This window comes from Triticum dicoccoides, chromosome 5B (genome assembly GCF_002162155.2).
Source record: "Triticum dicoccoides isolate Atlit2015 ecotype Zavitan chromosome 5B, WEW_v2.0, whole genome shotgun sequence".
In the NCBI taxonomy this organism is placed as follows: domain Eukaryota; kingdom Viridiplantae; phylum Streptophyta; class Magnoliopsida; order Poales; family Poaceae; genus Triticum; species Triticum dicoccoides.
The window spans coordinates 39,093,243-39,114,729 of NC_041389.1; the positions used below are offsets into that span (position 1 = coordinate 39,093,243).

Below are 21,487 nucleotides of genomic sequence, written 5' to 3' on the forward strand. Positions count from 1 at the left end.
AGCCAGCCAGCTGTCCTCGCCCGCGTAAAAGCGGGTCATGAGTATCGTGAGGGCTGCCATGGACTTTGGCTTTTCTTGTCCGAGGTGTCGGGCGAGCCACTCGTCATGGATGCTATTCTTAAAGGCCGCTAGGGCTTCGGCATCCGGACAGTCAACGATTTGGTTCTTTTTAGTTAGGAACTGAGTCCAGAATTTCTTGGCTAACTCTCCGGACTGTTGGGTTATTAAGGACAGTATAACCGTACCTAAAGCGAGCCCTCACAGCGATTTGGATTTTCGGCCGTCCGTTTTCGCGATTGGAAAGTTCCTGGCCGTCAGATCTCGTGTGACAAACGTTCTATCCCACAATGTCTGTAATCTAGCCCAACTGTCCTGTGGGCTGCTGCTCCAGAGGCCGAACCAAAGGCCTCTGGTGCATTGGGCCGTCGTCGAGCCGCAAGCCCATTCGAGCGCTAAAAGGATACAACCCATTTAACTGTCGCTGTTGTCTCCCTTGTCCTAAAAAAACTGCTCGTCCAGACTCAAGAGGGATGCGACGCAGGGAGAGGAGGAGCGCGAGGGGATCCAGTGTCACCGAGCCAGCCGACACGCGCGATGGGAGCCGATGCGCGCGAGGGCCGATGGGAGCCGACGCGAGCGACGGGATCCAGCGGCGCGCGAGATGCGGGTGAATCGTGCGATTGCCGATTCAGCTGAGAGGAGGCGCGCGAGGGGATCCAGCGCCGCGGGCGATAATGGCCGGCGCCCCATCTGCCGGAAACTGCTCGCAATCATATTCAGTTTCTTAGCGCGCATTCATGGCGATTGATGTGCCAATCCCTTCTGCTGCCGAGCGGTACGTGTATATGCTTCCTCCTCTGGTACTCTTGGCTCGCCCTCTCTACTCATGCCGGGTAGCGGGGTAGGGTTCCCTGTATTGCTTTTTAGTTCATTATAATTTATTGTCGTACGAAGCAATTACATTTTCTTGATGTCCTTTCATACCAAAAAAGTGTGCTTACAGTTGATGTTCATGCTAGCGGTGCTCGATTGATTTTATTTTGGAGCTTTATACTGGAATTTTTTGGTGTTGGTAACCTCAAATGTCTTCTGGACAGGTAACATCAATATTTTTACGTTGCACGATTGTTTACATTACATCTTCCCTGTTGATGCTGCACTACTTTCAGTTTCACTGGAGATTTCCATGCTCTTTGTACTTACGCCTCTTGAAGATGGGCCATATCCTTCCTTTTGTTTAGACAAAGTGTCAGTATGTTTAGTGTTTTCCTTTTGATGTTCAGAAGCAGCGATTGTGCTTTTGAACTAGCAGTGTCTGAGGCCAATATGTCACTGTTACATACAGACCTACCAGGTCCACTGGAGTACTGCTTGATAGAACTTTCTGTTTGCTGCCACTTTTTCACTATTATCTTTGTGCATAGATTTTCTGAAGCTCTCTGAGAAGTAACACCACTGGCGTTCGGTGCAACAATTGTTCTTGTAACCTTGCCATATTTTGGAGGCAGAGGTTTGCCCTTATTATGCGTTACACATGGTGGGCAATACCAATCTGCATTAGACATGCCTTCGTTCCCATCCTGCTGAAGGCAATTTAAGTCTATTCCTCTCTCGCAAGCATCACAAACGAGTAAACTCTCCACAATAGTGGTGAATGTTTTATATGTTTGACAGTCCAGCCGAGCATGGATATACTCACTTGATCACAGCATCCAGCTAGGATGATTGGCAGGTTGGTGCCTAACCAGTTTTAACATTTTTTGTTATCGACTTGTGATTGTAAAAGTAGGATTTATGATGAACAAATGTTGCTGCTCCCGGTGGAACGTTATCTCCTATAATAGTGTTTCCGTTGACAGGTTGAGTCATAGGTGCCTTCTTTTCCTGAGATTCCAGTGTTGCTTGTTCTTGAAAAGATGTTCCTTGCGTCCTTGCCGTCAATAAGAGTGCACATGCTTTCGCTCCACGGCCAGTCATGCAGAACTGGCTTCTCCAGGTAAGATCTATGTCACAAATTACAAGTGAGTTTATATGTTCTCTCCGTTATTGCTTTATCCTGGTTTACCTTATCAGCATCCTCACTTCTGTCCTCCTTGTCTTTCTCTGTCTCCAAATCCAGACAGCATCCAGCTTGCTGTTGTGGCACTCCATTTCCAGATAGAATAGAGCCAGGTATAGCCAAGTAAGCTCCTGCTCTGCCCACTCACTTAAAGTGGTAACCCAAGTTTTTTGTGCAAAAAAGAAAGTGTATTTATGTATAAATAGTTGTTACAGCCACAATACTTCCTATAATTTAACAAGAATATCTAATGTTGTCTCTCAATGTTACCTCATTCCTTCATTTAAGCATAAGTCAGCTTTAATTGCTCAAGGCGGATGCAATACACTTACAGTTTTTCCACTTACTGCCTGTAGGTCCTCTAGAGGGAACCATGCGAATCATTTGGAATAATCCTCTCGAGAAATGAAAAGAAAATAGTTTACTGATCTGAATAGTGAAGAGTATTAATCAAAGTACACAATCTCCATGTTTTGTTTATCGACCGTATTTTTTTTGGTTTCGTGGGTGGCATTGGAGTAAACTTTGCTACTGCTTGTGGTGTAGGTGCTTCTTGATATTTCAGAATCTTGCTTCAAGCTCCATTGGCTATTCATCTTGAGAGATTCCGGCAACCCAAATATACTAGAAGGCGGAATCATTTATGCAAAAGGAGTTAATTATGTAGTTGATTAGGATTTGGAGTGGAACATCTCCTGCAAAAAAATAAATAAAAAATTTATCTTGTTTGACCTCCAGGTGGAGGTGAGCACAACGACTTTTTCCTATGGCTTGTGTTGGCTTTCACTTTCTGTTTTTTTTCCGTCCGTTGCTGACCATATCCATTTGTTGAGAGCTTGAAAACATCAGATCATGTGCTTTTCCATTTCCACTATTCACCCAGTAAATGCTTTCTTCCATCGAGGTTTCTGTAATCAAACACAACTAATCATATTACACTTGATGAACTGACCCCTGCCATTTGGTTGAATGCAAACAAGATCTTAAATACCTATGGTGCAGGCTTATGATTGATTATTATACCGGCCATGCCATTTTGGTGAATGGCAAAAGTGGAGTTGGAAGAAAGATGCTTATGCAAAAAAATAAAATTAGAAATGCTTATGCCCTATCTTGCTTTTATGTGGCTGGGCAAAGCTGAATGTGTTGATGACTGGTCGAGGCGAGCAGGTTTAATTACTATTTTTGTGTCACTAGTTAATTTTTCATTTCTCTTCCGCCTGCGCTGAAATAGTGGAGATGTGGACTATGGACTATCTTCTGGGAATATACTGCCTCTGTATCAAAATATAATACATGTTTTGACACTATCATAGAGTCAAAAGTCCTATATTTTGAAGCTTAAATTAGTTTGTATGGTATGCTTTACATTTGGTACTGGTTTTAGAATTTAGTAAGTGTCTATAACTTTATTGCTCACATATTAGATTGGTATCCTAGCATCATACGAGACAAGGGAAGTGATGCTTTTGTATATGCAAAGAAAGTTAAACAATGGATTTATTCTTATGCCTTCTGAGACGGAAATCTATCTATAGCATCTATTCCATTAATTACCAATTTCTTAAATTGCAATAAACTTGGTTAAAATGTTTCACCAATAACAATCATTCTATTGAAAAAATTGATGAGCGCAGCAACACACGCCATTAATGATCTAGTATGACTTAAGTCATCAGCATCCGATGGTCGCACATAAGTGCCCTGGATGTTGTCGAGGAATGCATCCTCCAGGTTTTCCCAACTGCCAATGGAGCTCGCCGGTAGGCTATTCAGCCAATTTCGGGCCGGTCCTTTAAGCTTAAGTGGAAAGCTTAAGTGGAAGATACTTGATGGCATGTAGATCATCACCGCGGGTCATGTGAATGTGGAGAAGAAAATGTCCAATCCATACCGCTGGGTCTGTTGTGCCATCGTATGATTCGATATTTATGGGTTTAAACCCTTCTGGGAATTCATGATCCAGTACTTCATCAGTGAAGCAGAGGGGGTGTGCGGCGCCTCTATGCTGGGCTATGTCACGATGCAGTTCGAATAAGTCAGGTCTGCTGTGTTCGGCACGGCCAGACTTGTTGTTAGTATATCCGGCATGATGGTCATCGTCACACGCTGTGGCGCGTCCCCGCGGTCCATAGATCGATCTTGTCTGTCCTGCTTTGTTTTCCAGTATGTCTCGCAGGTCCTGCGTATTGCCCCGGGTCGCAGTGTATGGGCGTCGGGGTGTGGGCTGGTGTTTGGTTTGATACGCCGAGTTGTCTCGGCCACGAGGTGGCCGGTCAGCCCCGTCCTGTGCTGGTAGTGTAGGCTCTAGGGCCTCCTCCTCAAGTTGAGGTAGCAACTTTTGCTTTGGGTAGCCTTTGGTTGGGCACTCGAGTCCGTATTCCTCGGCTTCCAGGACTTCAGTCCATCTGTCTGTGAGCAGATCTTGATCAGCTTGGAGTTGTTGCTTTTTCTTTAGGCTTCTTGCAGTGGCTATAAGCCAGCGCTTGAAACACTCCTGCTCGACGGGATCCTCAGGCACGGCAAATTCATAGTCGCCGAGGCTCACCTCGTCTTGGGAGAGAGGCACATAGTTGTCATCCTCCAAGTCTCCATCCGTCGCCTGTTCATCACGGCTAGCTTGCCCGTCCTCCTATTTGGCCTGCACGAAGTTAGGCTGGTCAGGGTTGTATTCGTCTTCGGCACCATCCAGATTGCTGTTGTCTCCTGTGCCGGTATTGTTGTGGCAGGGCTTAGAGCGGCGTCGATGACGCCCATGCTTTAATTGCTTCCCTAAGGGGTTATCCTCTGTTGCCTCATCACCATTGTTTTTTTCGGGGTGTCCACCATATATATATATATATATATATATATATATATATATATATATATATATATATATATATATATATATATATCATTATCATATGAAGAGGTGGCTGTCCAGCGCCCTGTGGGTGGTGGTTCCTGTTCTTCTCCTGCATCGTCGTCCATACCGTGGATGTCTTCGGAGTCGAAGTCGAGCACATCGGTTAAATCATTGACAGTGGCTATTAAGTGGGTGGTGGGTGGGTAACGAATTTCTTCGTCATCTGCTTCCCACTCAAGCCGGATATAGTTCGGCCAAGAGTCTCCTGACAAAGAGATACCTTAATGAATTTAGGACGTCACCGAGGAGTGAGTGCTGAAAGATGTCAGTGGCGTGAATTCCATAATCGGTGCCCAATCAGATTCGATGGGCACGGATGCACGCGGTTCGGACCCTGAAGCCGGAGATGAGTCCGGGGGTCCGGCGACACAGATTTCCTTAGAGGCGAAGTATGTGTTCGGCTCCAAAGCCGATGAGTGTGCGACCTCCACGGTGGGGTCCATCCACCCGTCCTCGGATTGCATGATTTGCTCCAGATTGAAGTCCGGAGCTGTAGCAGGTGCGATATCCTAAACATGGTCCGACGACAGATCTAAGTCATGCTCGTCGTGGCCATTCGGCGCGCCTGACACAGGCCCAAATCCATCAAAGATCAAGTCTCTGCGGATGTCGGCTGTGTAGTTAAGATTTCCGAACCTGACCTGATGGCCAGGGGCGTAGGTGTCGATCTGCTCCAGATGGCCAAGCGAGTTGCCCCGCAGTGCGAAGCCGCCGACCACGAAGATTTGTCCGGGGAGAAAAGTCTCACCCTGGACCATATTGTCGTTGACGATTGAATGAGCCATCAAACCTTGCAGCGACGACACAGAGGAACTCTCATTGAAAGCACCAATGTCAGTGTCAAAACCGGCGGATCTCGAGTAGGGGGTCCCAAACTGTGCGTCTAAGGCTAGTGGTAACAGGAAGCTGGGGACACGATGTTTACCTAGGTTCGGGCCCTCTCGATGGAGGTAATGCCCTACTTCCTGCTTGACTGATCTTGATGATATGAGTATTACAAGAGTTGATCTACCACGAGATCGTAGAGGCTAAACCCTAGAAGCTAGCCTATGATTCTGATTGTTCTTCCTTGTCCTACGGACCAAACCCTCCGGTTTATATAGACACCGAGGGGGCTAGGGTTACACAGAGTCGGTTACGGAGAAGGAGATCTAACATCCGAATCACCAAGCTTGCCTTCCACGCAAAGAAGAGTCCCATCCGGACACGGGACGAAGTCTTCAATCTTGTATCTTCATAGTCCAACAGTCCGGCCAAAGTATATAGTCCGGCTGTCCGGATACCCCCTAATCCAGGACTCCCTCACCCGATTCTCAACCGAAGCAAATCAGCAAATCAGTAAGTGAGTTAAGTTAAATCAGCAAGTAAGTTAAGTTAACTGAATGGGGCATTTCTGTTTTGTCCAACTGCAGTTTCATTCATGATGTGAAGTTTGTTGTTGTCAGTCTGAGTTAAACTTGGCATTGGTCTCATTCTAGTGAGTAGGGGTATGCAGTAGGCATTGGTCTCATTCTTAGACCATCGCACTTGGCGGTGCACCTCGCTGCCCAGGCAACACATTACTGCCCAGGCTCGCCGCGACACGATGCTTTAGGACTGCCCTTGAGGATGTTAAGACTGTTAGATATGCATACATAGTGAAAGATCAGCTAGGTTGTGCTGGCATAGATGAGAGGCACAAATGTCTCTTTCTGGGTGGCATCTGATACACTCAGGCAACATCTGATACCCTTTACCCATCCACAGAATTGGCATAGTTCTACAAACTAGCATCTTAAGGTTGCTGGTAAACACAAATCTTCAAGCCGAGATCACATGCTGGCATATGAAAAGGTCAGAATGGCCTCACAAGTTGGATTCATGTCGACGTCTGAATACAAAGACAGTTTTTGCTTAGTTTAACTAGTACATGGCCCCTGGTTTCGACCTTGTTATTACCCAGCCGCTGCTGGCTCAACAATGTGATGAACACCTAGGCGTCCTCACTTGCGTATGTGGAAAAATGCTTTCGCCACCGTCTTACAATTAATCATTCTAGCATTTCTTTTCCTATTTAGAGCGAATATGGCAGACAACGATGAGGCTGGCGGTTCGGGCAAGTCATTCTGGGAGCTGTCCCAGGAGATGGAGGAAGAACCTCACCGCTATGAGGACGCCGCGGAATACACCGATCCCGACTACACAACCCCTAGCGTTGTTGGGGATGACACCACTGATGGTGCCGCTGGGGATGCCACCACTGATGATGGCAGCGCACGCACATATGGCAGCCAACCGAAGAGGCAACGGAAGGGCCGGTGCCCGAACATGCTCAGCACCGTTAAGGAGGAATTTACTGAAGTGTCCTCCAGTGGGCATCCAACGGCGCCCAAAGAATTAGTCAGTGGGTACGTGGGACAACTCGGGTGCATTCTCCGGAGCACCGTCTTGATCAACTCCGAGAACCTAAGGCATCGTGACCGAGGGAATTTGCGCAACCTCCTCTTCACGAAGCTGCACGAACGATACAAGTTTCCTGGTGACTTCGCAAACACACACCTCTCAGGGAATAAAGTGAATAGTGTTGCCCTCATGAAGATGAGCACGACCTGGCTACTTGGGGAGCCGCGGTGAAGAGAAGGATTCTAAGTGGTGATAGTTATGAGAAGATCAAGGAGACAAATCCTTCGATCAGCGAAGCTGACTACCTGGAGTTCAAGATCAAGTGAAGAGCAAAGCATCCGTGGAATCAAGTCAGTGGGGGAAAGATATGCGGGACTTGAACTTAGGGGTCCACAAACTCGGTCCTGGCGGTTACAGAGTGGCGGAACCTAAATGGGACAAGGAGGACGCGGAGCGTGCCGAGCAAGGCCTATCGCCCCTCTTCGATAAATACCATGAAAAGCATACCAGGAACTATGTCAGGGCCTGGTACAAGGAGGACCCGGTAACAAAGGAGCTTACCACAGATCTGAAGGTGAAGGCGCTTGAGCTTGTTCTGGTAAGGAATACACCCCCGCGTAATTAGCTCCATATATATGGTTGCATTCTAATTAATGAAGCCAAATTTCTAAATGGTTCATGTTCCTTCCACAGGAAACTGAAAGGAGTAGCGCGGGGTCTCAGAGCCCCCCATCTGCCCCTTGGGACACCACTTTAAATAGGGCGTTGAACGTAGTGAAAAACAAGGATAAGTTCAGTAAGCCGTCGTCAGCTGGTCGTGTGGCCGGCAAAGGCTTGTCCACGAAATGGTCGGAATACTATAAAGTTGGGCGAAAGGAGAGAAAGAACATCTCGGAAAGCCAGGAGCGCGAGGTTAAAGAACTCAAGGCACAAGTGGCGCAGATTCCAGAGATAGTCCAAGAGCAAGTGCGAGACCAACTGGGAACGACGATCACCGCCATTATGCCTTCCTTGATTGAGGGGCTGCGGGGGTGGATTGCGGGCAGCCAACAGGGGCCGACCCCGATTCCCAGCTTCATGGGCAGAAACTCACACAACGCGCCGACATTGGTGTCTCCAACGGAGGCGGCATTGGTGTCTCCGATGTTGGTGCCGGCATTGGAGCTTAATGCACCCGGGTGTGGGAAGAATACGCCGGCCGGCACCTCGGCAGCAAGCGGCCCCTCCGTCACTTGCACGTCTGCCGTTGGCGGTGCCTTGACATTAGCCGAGCTCGATGCCATCACGGTAACTAAGCCTCGGCTGAGACTTCATCTCCTTGCCTTTGACTGGGCATCCCTGACACCCTACATGTTTTCGCAGGGCACCACCGATGTTCCATGCACTCTCCTGCACTTCATGGACGACGAGTTGATCGATGTCGCCAAGGCCAAAACCGTTCAACCGGGCAACCGCGTGTTCCACGGTAATCCGATGCCACCCACCGTGTATAGGGTTCAACTGGTTCGGGTGCTGCGGGGCTGTGACGACTTGTTACCTCCGTTTCGACCCCCTAGGGCCGACGAAGATGATGTGTTGACCCTCAGCGCCTGCTTAAGCTGTCCCCTGCTTTGGCCGAAGATCCAAATTCGTTTGGGGGCAGGGGACACCACCCCACAGACAACACCGCCAGTCGTGCCGATGCCAAGCCATGGCAAGACCGCCGCAACGCTACCGCCATCAGCTGATCCGGACATGCATATGGCACAGGATCCGGACGACAACGATGGTACATTTTCCAACGTTGATAAGTACTTCAACGAACATGGGTACGGTGAAAAATTATTGGGGCCTCCTTCTCAAGAATCCAACTCTGCAAAAGACGATCGCGATCTAGGTGGTACCATGGAGAAACCCAATTGCAACAGGCGTTGTCTGGTGTTCAGTTCTCAGGAGACGCCTCCAGCTGTCGCCTTCACTAAGACTCAAATAGCCGAGGTGCAAAATATTATCAGCCCCAACACACTCAAGAAGGTGGTCTCTGAGCAGAACTCGATCCCATTACAGCAGAATAAGCAGAAGGGACGGAAAAGAAAAAATAACAAGGGTGCGAGCCAGCAGGCACCGAGTACGATCCGTGCTTAGGACGGACCACCAATACCTAAGGATATCTCGAGGAGGGCGCATGTGGCGGGTAGGCCGATGCTACCGACTAATCTGCTCAATGATGTAACCGGTGCTATGCGGAGTCTGCATGACTGTGTTCTTTCTATGGATAAGGGGCGTCTCTCCGAGACTGATGTGGCATACCCGGTTTTCGTGGCCAAGGTTCTAGAGGGCAAGGGCTTTGTCGATAGCACCATCGGGTGTATTATCGTCCTGCCGTGTGATGGCATCTTTGCTATGTTTAACCTTCATCCGCTGCACTACACCTTCATTCGGCTATTTTTTCTCAGTATGGAGATGCGGATCATTAGAGACAAGACCCCGGACATCGTGATAGTCGACCCCTTCTACATGTGTGCCAAGATCTTGGGCAGCGCTGGGGACCGGCAGGTCGCGAGTTCATACCTCGAAGGCGTCATTCTGGCGAACCCAGATAAGGATAACTTCCTCGTGCCTTACTTTTCTGAGTAAGTCATCCCCTCACCGCCCCGTAACATATGATTTCTTAGATTTTGATCTTTCTTTTTTTTTCTAACATTCCATGTTTTGTGCAGTGACACACATTGCACACTCATCCTCTTAAGCCCAAAATATTCCATGGCCACGTATTTCGACTCGGACCGTCAGTCGAAGAAAGACTACACAAATATCAAGAAAGTTCTTGATGATGCTCTCCCCGGCTACGCCAAATCTGGAGGCACCTTCAGGAGACCAATTTGTAGGTACGACAAGCACGTGTTCACCCGTAACGACGTTCCCCCGCGTTAAGCAGCCGCCTGGGCAGTCAGACGGATGCCTACTATGCCCTCCATCACATGCGGGCGATCGTACGGGACCATAATCACCTTATGCTACCAAATAATCTCAAGACTGGGCCGCACGCTTGTCGGCAATCCAGGACGCGGACATCAGACAAGAATTCTTTCGCATCCAGTCGGAGTTTGCGGAAATCATCTTTCGAGATGTCCTTCGTACCTCGGGGCAGTTCAACCTCAAATATCAACCATCCAACAGTGAAATAGAAACAACGCTACAAATGATGGATGACAATGACCGCACATTCATGACCATCACGATAGAGGGCGGATTCATCCACGCTCCGGTCCCTGAGTCGAGTCGAAACCTTAATGAACTTGTATGTCTCTTTAGTTTGTACAGTCGTTCAACTTATATGTAATCAATACTATTTGTTAGTAGGACCATGAATCGTGCTATTAATGTGTTGCTTTTCTCTTCCGATCCTTTTGTTGCATACTTATATATTGCTTATATATTATCTGTGAATTGCTACTAATGTTTTGTTTGTCTAGTGCATACAGATGCCGTCGTATGTCGTGTACAAGGATAAGGTTCCCGGAGTCTGCGATGACTGAGAGGAGTGTCGGAGATAGGTTCACCATTTCAGCGGTAACAGTTACAAAGGGTACACCACTAGGGCGGAGGTGGAAGCTAGATACACGTGCTATCTAGCGGGAGAGAGGAGGGAGCGAAGGAGGAACCGGATGAAGACCGGTTTCATCGCGATGATGCTTATCGTGACCGTGGCTCTCTTCTATGTAATGGTAGTTTAGATGATCGATATCGACTTTGTAATGTGACGACAAACTCGGCTAATATGATGAACTTTGCTTATGTCTGGAGACCTAAACTTTCCTAATGTTTGAACTTTGTTCGCTATTTCAAATTTGGAGACTAATATGATTAATTCTATTGTGTGATGTTTATATCTGTGTTGTAACGTATTTTGTAACCTGTGCAAATACCAGAAAAGCAAAAAATAATAATTCCTAATATTCATAGTGGCAAATATGGCCCCCAGTAGTGCCGCACCATATTGAGCATTAGTGGCGCACCAAGGCTAAATACCAGTGGCGCATTATGGGGCATAGCAATGGCGCACTTGGGGGCATACGTGAAGGTAAATATGGCCCCCTAGGAGGCATAGCAATGGCGCACGATGTGGTGCGCCACTATTATCTAGGATACTAATGGCGCACCAGAGGTGCGCCATTACTATTTGTTACTAGTGGCATGTTAATAGTGGCGCGCCTATAGTGCACCATTAATAGCAAAAACTGGTGCGCCACTAACAGCCTTTTTTCTAGTAGTGGTGGGTAGAAGCTATTCCAACTAGTAGTGCTGATCATAACATGTTAATAGTGGCGCGCCTATAGTGCACCATTAATAGCAAAAACTGGTGTGCCACTAACAGCCTTTTTTCTAGTAGTGGTGGGTAGAAGCTATTCCAACTAGTAGTGCTGATCATAACACCTCTATTAAGATGCTTAAAGAAGTTATTTTTCCGAGGTTTGGAGTCCCTAGATACCTAATGACTGATGGTGGTTCACATTTTATTCATGGCGCTTTTTGTAAAATGCTTGCTAAGTATGATGTTAATCATAGAATTGCATCTCCATATCACCCACAGTCTAGTGGCCAAGTAGAACTGAGTAACAGAGAGCTTAAATTGATTTTGCAAAAGACTGTTAATAGATCTAGAAAGAATTGGTCCAAGAAACATGATGATGCATTATGGGTTTATAGAACTGCATATAAAAATCCTATGGGTATGTCTCCATATAAAATGGTTTATGGAAAAGCATATCACTTACCTCTCGAACTAGAACATAAGGCATATTGGGCCATTAAAGAGCTCAATTATGATTCCAAACTTGCCGGTGAGAAGAAGTTATTTGAGATTAGCTCACTTGCTGAATGGAGAACTCAAGCCTATGAGAATGCCAAACTGTTTAAAGAAAAAGTTAAAAGATGGCATGACAAAAGGATACAAAAGCGTGGGTTTAATGTAGGTGATTATGTGTTGCTTTTCAACTCTCGTTTAAGATTTTTTGCAGGAACACTCCTCTCTAAAAGGGGAGGTCCTTACCTTGTCGAGGAGGTCTATCGTTCTGGTGCCATAAAAATCAACAAATGAAGGCACAAACCCAAAGGTGGTGAACGGCCAAAGAATCAAACATTATATCTCAGGTAATCCAATAAATTTTGAAACCAATGTTATTGAAACCGTGACCCTGGAGGAATACAGAAGGGACACTTTCCAGGATGTTCCAGACTTCGAAAAGGAATAGGTATATGGTATGCAGATTTAGAGCAAGATGTCTTCTCAAGAGTCAGTCGGGGAGAGTCAGGTGTCTCATTCGACATCGGGTCCAGGAGCAAACAGCGATGCCTATCACTTTGGGACATCAACGGAGGAGGATCAATAAGTTACTTCTTGTTTCCGAGCCGGATTCACGATGGGGGAACTGCAGAGCTCAGCTATTCCAAACTCGGTCATCCCTTCCAATGTTAGATTTCTTTCTTATGAAAATATGAAAAAGAGTGTCACTTGTTCCCCCACATCTATGCAACATCCATGGGTGAAAGGTGCTTTAGCCGTCATTGGTAAGCTCCGTAAGGAAATAATGGACCTCAAGCGGCAAGTCAATAATCTTGAGGAGGAGAACCATATCCTGAGGGGCATCATCGCCAAGAATATCACATCATCACCTCCGAGGAAGGAGATATAATCACATGGGTATGGGCACTCCCCTTGGCAACTGCCAAGCTTGGGGGAGGTGCCCCGGTATCGTATCACCATCACACTCCTATCTTTACCGTTTTTCTTAGTTTGATCCTTTTGGAAATATCTTGATCTAGTAGAATAAAGTTTTAGTATGATTTAGTTTTGAGTTTTGCTTTATGATCCTTCTATGTAATCGAGTCCGTGAGCTATATATAATAAAGATTAGTCTTGAGTCAAGGGCTTTGCTATCTTGCGATGATCTTGAGGGAATTAAAGAAAAAGAATGAATGAAAAGAGATAAAGAGATCATATGGATCTTATAGAGAGTAGTGACTTCACATATTAAGAGTGTGATGAATAAAAGTTGTTGAGAGTTGGCAAACATAGTTTTGGTCATCGTTTCAATTAATAAGAAATAATAAAGAAAGATAGGTTCTCACATATAAATATACTATCTTGGACATCTTTTATGATTGTGAGCACTCATTAAAATATGACATGCTAAAGAGTTGATGTTGGACAAGGAAGACAACGTAATGGGTTATGTTTTCTTATATCTAAAATAAAGTATATTGTCATGGATCATCCAACATGTTGAGCTTGCCTTCCCCTCTCATGCTAGCCAAATTCTTTGCACCAAGTAGAGATACTACTTGTGCTTCCAAGTATCCTTAAACCCGGTTTTGCCATGAGAGTCCACCATATCTACCCATGGATTGAGTAAAATCCTTCAAGTAAGTTGTCATGTTGCATGCAATAAAAATTTCTCTCTAAATATGTATGCTTTATTAGTGTGAAGAAAATAAGCTTTATACGATCTTGTGATGTGGAAGCAATAAAAGCGACGGACTGCATAATAAAGGTCCATATGACAAGTGGCAATATAAAGTGACGTTCTTTTGCATTAAGATTTCGTGCATCCAACCATAAAAGCACATGACAACCTCTGCCTCCCTCTGCGAACGGCCTATCTTTTACTTTTGTCTTATACCTTTTACAAGGGTCATGGTGATCTTCACCTTTCCTTTTTACATTTTATCCTTTGGCAAGCACCTTGTGTTGGAAAGATCCTGATATATATATATATATATATATATATATATATATATATATATATATATATATATATATATATATATATATATCCAATTGGATGTAAGTTAGCATGAACTATTATTGTTGACATTACCCTTGAGGTAAAAGGTTGGGAGGCAACACTATAAGCCCCTACCTTTCTCTGTGTCCGATTAAAACTTCATACCCATAAGTATTGCGTGAGTGTTAGCAATTGTGAAAGACTAAATGATAGTTGAGTATGAGGACTTGCTGAAAAGCTCTTATATTGACTCTTTCCGATGTTATGATAAATTGCAATTGCTTCAATGACCGAGATTATAGTTTGTTAGTTTTCAATGCAGTTTCTGATTCATACTTGACATTGTGAATAGATTGTTACTTTAGCATAAGAAGTCATATGACAATATATATATATGTTGCTGTTATAAGAATGATCATGATGCCCTCATGTCCGTATTTTGTTTTATCGACACCTCTATCTCTAAACATGTGGACATATTTTTTATTTCGGCTTCCGCTTGAGGACAAGCGAGTTCTAAGCTTGGGGGAGTTGATACGTCCATTTTGCATCATGCTTTTATATCGATATTTATTGCATTATGGGCTGTTATTACACGTTATGTCACAATACTTATGCCTATTCTCTCTTATTTTACAAGGTTTACATGAAGAGGGAGAATGCCGGCAATTGGAATTCTGGGCTAGAAAAGGAGCAAATATTAGAGACCTATTCTGCACAACTCCAAAAGTCCTGAAAATTCACGGAGGCAGTTTTTGGAATTAATAAAAATATTGGCGAAAGAATCAACCAGAGGGGGGGCACCCACCATCCACGAGGGTGGGGGCGCGCCCTACCCCCTGGGCATGCTCCCCTGCCTCGTGGGCCACCTGGCATGCCTCCGGTGCCCATCTTTGGCTATATGAAGTCTTTCACCCTGGAAAAAATGATAAGCAAGCTTTCAGGACGAGACACTGTCGCCACGAGGCAGAACCTTGGACGAACCAATCTAGGGCTCCGGCGGAGCTATTTTGGCGGGGAAACATCCCTCCGGGAGGCGGAAATCGTCACCATCGTCATCACCATCAAAACTCTCATCGGGAGGGGGTCAATCTCCATCAACATCTTCACCAGCACCATCTCCTCTCAAACCCTAGTTCATCTCTTGTATCCAATCTTTGTCCCGAAACCTCGGATTGGTACATGTGGGTTGCTAGTAGTGTTGATTACTCCTTGTAGTTAATGCTAGTTGGTTTATTCGGTGGAAGATCATATGTTCAGATTCTATATGCATATTAATACCCCTCTGATTATGAACATGAATATATTTGTGAGTAGTTACGTTTGTTCCTGAGGACATGGGAGAAGTCTTGCTATAAGTAGTCATGTGAATTTGGTATTCGTTCGATATTTTGATGAGATGTATGTTGTCTCTCCTTCAGTGGTGTTATGTGAACGTCGACTACATGACACTTCACCATTGTTTGGGCCTAGAGGAAGGCATTGGGAAGTAATAAGTAGATGATGGGTTGCTAGAGTGATAGAAGCTTAAACCCTAGTATATGAGTTGCTTCGTAATGCAAAAGTATGGTCAAATCTGGTCAAAAGTCAAAAAACTAAAATAATTATTTATTAACACTAATATTTCTTCAATAATTAGTTTGACCATAGTTTGACCACAATTTGACCAGATTTAACGAAAATAAAAAAACTGAAATTGGAGCATATCTTTTTTTCCTTTTAGAATTTGAGGATTCTAAAAAATTGCAAACAGGCCGTAGGCCGTCAAAATCAGATGCGGATTTTCGTGCTGATTTTTTGATATATTATGCATTTTTTCGACATCGTATGCAAAAGATATGGCCGTTTTACAATTTAATAAGACTTTTTTGCAAAACATGTCCAAATTTAAGTTTTTTAATTTTCCTAACTAGTAGATGTAGTAACATAACTACATCTCGAAGGATTTTAAGTTTTGAAGTTTTTATCATTTTCTTTTGCTTTTTACAAAACTGAAAAGGCGATCCACACGGGGGGGTAGAGTTTGAAAATGGGCCCTTTAGTCCCGGTTTGTGTCTCCAACCGGGACTATGGGTCAGACCCCTTTAGTCACGGTTCATGGCTCGTGGGGCCCCGGCCTGCCACCACCCCTTTAGTACCGGTTCGTGCCACGAACCGGTACTAAAGGTTCAACACGAACCGGCATTAATGCTTAGTCGTTCGAACCGGGACTAATGGTACCATTAGTACCGGGCCAAAATTGAACCGGGACTAATGTGTCTCACATTAGGTCCTTTTTCTACTAGTGTGGTGTTATGTGAACGTCGACTACATGACACTTCACCATTGTTTGGGTCTAGAGGAAGGCATTGGGAAGTAATAAGTAGATGATGGGTTGCTAGAGTGACAGAAGCTTAAACCCTAGTTTATGAGTTGCTTCGTAAGGGGGTGATTTGGATCCATATGTTTCATGCTATGGTTAGGTTTACCTTAATACTTCTTTTCTAGTTGCGGATGCTTGCAATAGGGGTTAATCATAAGTGGGATGCTTGTCCAAGAAAGGGCAGTACCCAAGCACCGGTCCACCCACACACCAAATTATCAAAGTAACGAACGCGAATCATATGAGCGTGATGAAAACTACCTTGACGATAATTCCCATGTGTCCTCGGGAGCGCTTTTCTCTATATAAGAGTTTGTCTAGGCTTGTCCTTTGCTACAAAAAGGATTGGGTCACCTTGATGCACCTTATTTACTTTTGTTACTTGTTACCCGTTACAAATTACCTTATCACAAAACTATCTGTTACCGATAATTTCAGTGCTTGCAGAAAATACCTTACTGAAAGCCGCTTATCATTTCCTTCTGTTCCTCGTTGGGTTCGACACTCTTACTTATCGAAAGGACTACGATAGATCCCCTACACTTGTGGGTCATCAGTATGCATCGCGCCGTCTCCCTAGGTGCTGGAATGCCACCGTCTATGCACGGTCTTCATCACACAGTCTGGTCTTCCTCGCCTACTTCAAGCACCGCCACCACGCTCATATCAGTGACCGATGTGGCCTCCCACAGGCTGCCTCTGGTTCCGCCGACTATATCACTGTCCACCTCTTTGTCTTTGTCCAGCACCAGCTCATCGCCAGCGTCGCCATCATCTTCCCCGACCACTGCATCTACTTCGACAACCGCTGTCAACATCAATACCTTCTACCCACGTCGACTGGCGCCACAACCATCGTCGAGTCATCCTCTGCTGGTCCCTCTGACATGGCGTACAGCTCATGCGGGTCATGTTCTATGCATGCCCGGTGCTGGCAACATTGACGCATACCTTCGTCTACGACATGTCCCCGGGCCTGGCAAGCCTGGTGAGGCGCCTCATGAACATCGACTTCCTCCGTTTATGCATGCCTGGTGCTGGCAACACCAACACACGCCTTCGTCCATGATGTGTCCCCAGGCTTGGCAAACCCGACGCGATGCCTCATCAACACCTTCTTCTTCCTGGCCCATCACTGCACCCATGAGTAACTCGGCGCTCCTTGCGCCCGCGGCTCCATGGCAACTACATTGACACCGGCCACCCCGACTCGCCATCGACCACTGCGTCCCTCGCATTGCTAGCTCGACCACGGCTACACCAACCTATGCTCTCAGCTACCTTGACAGCGGCATAAAGGGCTCCCTCCTTGTTTGAGCAACCTCATTGATTTTCACTCCAGCCATGACTTTCGTGACGCATCAAGAGTTACAACTGTAGGTGTGTGTGGGGGGGGGGGTCGTCGGCTTACCTTCTAATTCTTCTCCAGTATCACCGTCTGCATCACTACCATTGTGACTGCGAGGGCTGTTGAGTATCGTGGTTAAATAGGAAATAGGATAAACTTGGAATTATTCTAGTTTGTGTTGTACTCCAAGCAGATCATGTACTACTATATGCCGATGAGGGTCGGGCAATACATCATCAATTCCACCAATATTTGCTCTCTATTCCTTCTACCGGACAAACTCCAACTTCTCCTTGTTGGACGGCGTCGCAAGCATGGAATTTTGGAAGGAGCATCCGAATGAAATACATGTCATCAAGGGTTGAAGTTCTAGAAAAAGAAGTTGTTGGTGACATGCCAAGGATTGGAGCTGGCTTGGATTGTTGTCTGTTTTATTTTTAACCTATGTGTTTTGAGGTTGTTGCTTTTTAACCTATGTGTTTTGAGGTTGTTGCACCAGTCCTGAGTCTTGACTAGGTGAGAAGCCATGGCCCATTAGCTAATTGAAGATCCTCTCCAACACCAGTCTTGCACTACCACTAGTAGAAAACCATCCATTAGTCCCGGTTCGTAAGGGCCTTTAGTCCCGGTTCATGAACCGGGACTAATGGGTCGTTACTAATACCTCCACCCATTAGTCCCGGTTCAAACCAGAACCGGGACCAATGTGCCTCCACGTGGCCCTGTGCGCCCACCCCAGTCAGGGGGCCTTTGGTCCCGGTTGGTGGCTCCAACCGGGACCAAAAGTCATTTTTTTTAAAAGTGGCTGCTTTAGGGGTTATTTTTAGGTTGTTATTATAGCTAGCTAATAGAGAGAAGTGTCCTCTCTTATATCTTTGTCCTTGGTTTATCAACGTTGCTGCTATGTTCATTGCACCCCCGCAGATATAAAATGCTCATGGATGCTTGCATCATACATCATCATATATATATATAATAACAAGTCCTACTAATCATGCATCATCATATACAACTTCTACTCGTTATTAATAATAATTCATACGATCATCATCCTCATAGTCATCGAACCCAACCCTACATAATTGTTCTTAGCACATGATCATCAGTATCAGGTAGGACCTAAACACCCTTAAGGTAAAATAGCATAAAACAATATAGACCCTGACTCTCCATTATGAAGAATGGCGATCATCCTGTCTCCAATGTTTGCCCTTCGCTGAATGTTGCTTCCAAGAAGCTCCTTAAGACTGTCCATACATTTTTTCCATTCTTTGATTATCATGTCTCCACTTCTTTTAGAAACCCGGTATGGACAGTTGAGATTCGTAGGACGACCTGGGTGTATGTTCAAAACATGAAGGCTACCCCGTGTATACATCAGATGAGGCACACAATCATTTGGGATTATCTGTTGAAACACATAGTAATAACTTCGTAGTTAGCAATGATATGATGTACTAGTTTTAGAAGTGTGCAAAAAGATGCACGAATGTTGTAATAGTAAAAAACCATACCAGGATATCTCCATGGTAGTTACCGTAGTTCAACACGTGCACTAGTGGCACGTATTGACCATAATGTTGAGGAGTTCGATTGTAGACATTGTAATTCTCAAGATCAGTACAAAATCCGACCAGATGATTTTTCTCCTGATAAGTTAGTTCGGAGCCTTCGGTGTAGTAGGTTCTGTCTACCATCTTCCGCACATTCTTTGAAGAATGAAAATAAGCTGTCAATGGAGAATAAGTTGTCAACTATTTTCAAATAAGCAATATAAATTACTTAATAACTATGTTAAGCTCACATGGGGGAAGAATTGGAGGTGTATCCACAAGGACGAAAATCGTAGGTCTCTCTTGCTCGATTGTAGGATCACCAAGATCCATGGTAACAAGCATACCCTCATCAAAACCATACATCTTGCAAAGTGCTTCCCAATTTTTGCAACCAAAATGGGTTACACTCTGAGCATTGTACAACTTTACTTGAAAATCCACACCATGATGGGTACTTAGGATAATTTTTTTGGTTTCGAAACTTTCATGGTCTTCAAAACTCATCCTCTCCAAGACATAGCGTCTTGCAAAGCATGGGATAAGCTAGTCGAATTGGAAAAGATGAAAAATATTATCATGATTAAAATAGTTGAAGTCATGAGTAACTACGATAAAAAACTATTATCGTCGGTTGCGTACCGTATGAACATCGAAGGTCTCCTCGAGCTTAATGTTGAAGCGCCGATCTTCGTCCAGCACAATGAACCTGTCGCAGATACCTCGGTCGTCATGGCACCAGTCGCACTCCCCCGGGCGGTTTTCGTCGTCCGATGAGTACGACATTTCCGGCCTATACGTTCATAATTCAAATATTAAACTAGATCATTATTATTAATCACAGATTGAGTATCGATGATCGACGTACGTAGCTCCTCCTTTTCATTCCCGAATGCATTATTAATTATATCAAATTGTCTAGCACACGGGAATGAAGGAGAAATTATCCAATATGAGCATTCAATAAGCAAAATCAAATCATAAAATAAGCAAAACCAAATCATAAAATAAAGTATAGTATTCAAATTAGCATGCATTCAATAATTATAAGCAAAAGTACATCATCTCTTGTTGTCCGTACATCGTCGAATATTATCACTAATACAACTAGAACCGTAGCTCCCGACGGGTATCGATGCGGGCGGTGGACACCCAAAGATAAGGAACCATCACAGGATCATAGCTCCAGTGAGATCCCTGAAGAACCTGTCAGGTATTGTCGAACCTCCCCTCCAATGCAACCATGTAGCGACGGACGTGCTCGTCCTCCTCGCTGACACGGTGACGTACCACCTCCGCGGTGTCCGGATGCCTCACCACCATCACTGGCCCACGCGACCGCCACCAAACAAGGATCGGGTCAACAACGGGCTGCCTCCTCACCAACCTACGTCCCCCGGAAGGTAGCACCTCCTAATATCAACCCGGCGGAGCCCAGTCCCGAACATGGCCCTGATCAAGCAGGCCTTCACCGCCGAGTCGACGACGACGAGGATGTGGGATAGGCATCGCCGATGTCGACGCGGGAACTACTTCTATATATAGTTAAATAAAAGTAGTTTTATTAATAAAATCAACTATGTAGTTCAACTACTAAGCACTTACTATAAATAAATTAGTAGTACTTACTAAAAACAAACTACTTCTATATATAGTAAAATAATTAAAATTCTATGAACAAAATTAATTACACAATCTAAATATCACCAAAAAAATCTATTAACAATAATATCACCAAACATGCATATTAATTACTACACATATCTAGTCTAACAAAAAAATCTAATTAATCTAACAAAAAAATCTAACATAATATGAACAAAATTAATTATACTACACATGTAATCTAATAAAAAAATCTAATCTAACAAAAAAATCTAATCTAACAAAAAAATCTATGAACTACATATCTAAATTACTACACATCTAACCTAACAAAAAAATCTATGAACTACAAAAAGAATCTAAAAAAATCTAACAAAAATAAAAAAACGCTCACGTCGGCGTCGAGGCGGCGCGGTGTAGGGGCGACAACGGGCTCGGGGCGGCGCGGGGCAGGGGCGACGAGGACAGCGGGCTCGGGGGCGGCGACGGGGACGGCGGGCTCG

At 44.9% G+C, this 21,487-nt stretch overlaps 1 long non-coding RNA gene across 2 annotated transcripts; it reads left to right on the forward strand.

Moving 5' to 3' along the window:
• The first annotated feature begins 605 nt into the window (after positions 1-605).
• Positions 606-3,328, forward strand: LOC119305101. Of its 2 annotated transcripts, XR_005148547.1 has the most exons (6): positions 606-835; positions 1,004-1,732; positions 1,860-1,996; positions 2,120-2,182; positions 2,416-2,514; positions 2,606-3,328. It is a non-coding gene; the product is annotated as an uncharacterized LOC119305101 (long non-coding RNA). The 2 variants fall into 2 exon arrangements; XR_005148546.1 differs by having other exon boundaries at positions 606-1,732.
• The last annotated feature ends 18,159 nt before the right edge of the window (positions 3,329-21,487 follow it).